Raw genomic sequence first — 2,859 nt, forward strand, 5'->3', positions numbered from 1 at the left:
TGATTCAAAATCAGGAGACTCCAAAAGTCCATTTGTATGGAGTTTCTTTATGCTTTTGACACCGATATGACCAAGGCGGCAGTGCCACAAGTATGTAGGACTATCATTATCAACCTTACATCTTTTGGTACTCACACTTTGAACATGTGTAACATCACGTTCGAGATTAATCAAGAATAACATTGACCATTGCTACCTCTTGAGCTTGCGTTGGTTTTTCCCTTGAAGAGGAAAGGGTGATGCAGCACAGCAGCAGTAAGTATTTCCCTCAGTTTGAGAACCAAGGTATCAATCCAGTAGGAGTATCAAGATGATGCACCAATGTACCTGCACAAAAAAAAAACAAACTTGCACCCAACGCTATAAAGGGGTTGTCAATCCCTTCACGATTATTTGCAAGGTGAGATCTGAAGGTGAAAGTGCAACAAAGTAATTTTGTGGAACTGGAAATAGGATGTGAAGTAGACCCAGGGGCCATAGTGTTCACTAGAGGCTTCTCTCATGATAGAAAGTATTAGGGTGGGTGAACGAATTACTGTCGAGAAATTGGTAGAATCGCGCAAAGTCATGATGATATCTAAGGCAATGATCATACATATATGCATCATGTCCGAGACAAGTAGACCGATACTTTCTGCATCTACTACTATTACTCCACACATCGTGCATCTAGTGTATTGAGTTCATAACAAACAGAGTAACGCCTTAAGCAAGATGACATGATGTAGAGGGATAAATTCATGCAATAGATATAAACCCCATCTTTTTACCCTTGATGGCAACAACACAATGTGTGCCTCGCTACCCCTTCTGTCACTGGGTGAGGACACCACACGGTATGAACCCAAAACCAAGCACTTCTCCCATTGCAAGAATTATAGATCAAGTTGGCCAAACGAAACCCACAACTCGAAGAGAATTACAAGGATAAGAAATCATGCATATAAGAGATTAGAGGAGACTCAAATAATATTCATAGATAATCTGATCATAAATCCACAATTCATCAGATCTCGACAAACACACCAGAAAAGAAGGTTACATCGGATAAATCTTCATGAAGATCATGGAGAACTTTGTATTGAAGATCCAAGAAAGAGAAGAAGCCATCTAGCTACTAGCTATGGACCCGAAGGTCTGTGGTGAACTACTCACGCATCATCGGAGAGGCAATGGTGTTGATGAAGAAGCCCTCCGTGTCCGAATCCCCCTCCGGCTGGGCACCAGAACAGTCCCCAGATGGGATCTTGTGGAGACAGAAGCTTGCGGCGGCGAAAAGTATTTTCGTGGCTCCCTGTGGTGGTTCTGGATTTTTAGGGAATTTATAGGCGAAAGAAGTAGGGCAAAGGAGCCACATGGGGCCCACAAGCCTGGTAGGCGTGCCCCCAGGCCGCGGCTAGGGGGCTTGTGACCTCCCCCGGAGTCCTTTGCCTTGGTTGTCAAGTTCCCTGTGTATCTTCAGTTACGGAAAAAATCATTCCGCAGGTTTTATTCTGTTTGGACTCCGTTTAATATTCTTCTCTAAAAAGGGTCAAAAACACGGAAAAAACAGAAATTGGCACTTGGCACTGAGTTAATAGGTTAGTCCCAAAAAAGATATAAAATAGCATATTCATGCATACAAAACATCCAAAGTTGACAAGATAATAGCATGGAACCATCAAAATTTATAGATACGTTGGAGACGTATCAACCAGCGGGGCATGACCATGTAAAATATCACTAATATAAATAGAACAACCATTATTCTCAGATTTAAATGAGTATCCATCTCGCATTAAACGAGATCTAGATATAATGTTCATGCTCAAAGCTTGTACTAAATAGCAAATATTGAGGTTTAAAACTAACCCCAAAGGTAGATGTAGAGGTAGTGTGCCGACGACGATCACATTGACCTTGGAACTATTCCCGACACGCATCGTCACCTCGTCCTTTGCCAGTCTCCGCTTATTCCGTAGTTCCTGTTTTGAGTTGCAAATGTGAGCAACATCACCGGTATCAAATAACCAGGAGCTACTACGAGCGCTGGTAAGGTACACATCAATAACATGTATATCGTATATACCTTTGACGTTGCCGGCCTTCTTATCCGCTAAGTAATTGGGGCAGTTCCGCTTCGAGTGACCGGTCCCTTGCAATAATAGCACTCAGTCTTAGGCTTGGGTCCATTCTTGTGCTTCTTCCTGACAACTATTTTACCGGACGCGGCAACTTCTTTGCCGTCCTTCTTGAATTTCTTTTTACCCTTGCCTTTCTTGAAACTGGTGGTTTTATTCACCATCAACACTTGTTGTTCCTTCTTTATTTCCACCTCCGCTGATCTGAGCATTGAATATTACTCGGGAATGGTCTTTCCCAACCCTTGCATGTTATAATTCATGATGAAGCTCTTGTAGCTAGGTGGAAGCGACTAGAGGATTCTGTCAATAACCGCGTCATCCGGAAGATTAACTTCCAGCTGAGACAGACGACTGTGCAACCCAAACATTCTGAGTATGTGCTCACTGACAAAACTATTTTCCTCCATCTTACAGCTGAAGAACTTGTCGGAGACCTCATATCTCCCGACCCGGGCATGAGCTTGGAAAACCAGTTTCAGCTCCTCGAACATCTCATATTGCTCAAAACGCTTTTGGAGCCCCGGTTCTAAACTGTAAAGCATGCCGCACTGAACCAGAGAGTAGTCATCACTTCGTGACTGCCAGGCGTTCAGAAAGTCCTGGGCTGCCGCGGGAATGGGAGGGTTACCTAGCGGTGCATAAAGGACATATGCCTTCTTGTAAGCAATGAGGATGAGCTTTAAATTACGAACCCAGTCCGCATAGTTGCTACCATCGCCTTTCAGCTTGGTTTTCT

Source organism: Hordeum vulgare, chromosome 7H, assembly GCF_904849725.1.
Source record: "Hordeum vulgare subsp. vulgare chromosome 7H, MorexV3_pseudomolecules_assembly, whole genome shotgun sequence".
Classification (NCBI taxonomy): Eukaryota; Viridiplantae; Streptophyta; class Magnoliopsida; order Poales; family Poaceae; genus Hordeum; species Hordeum vulgare.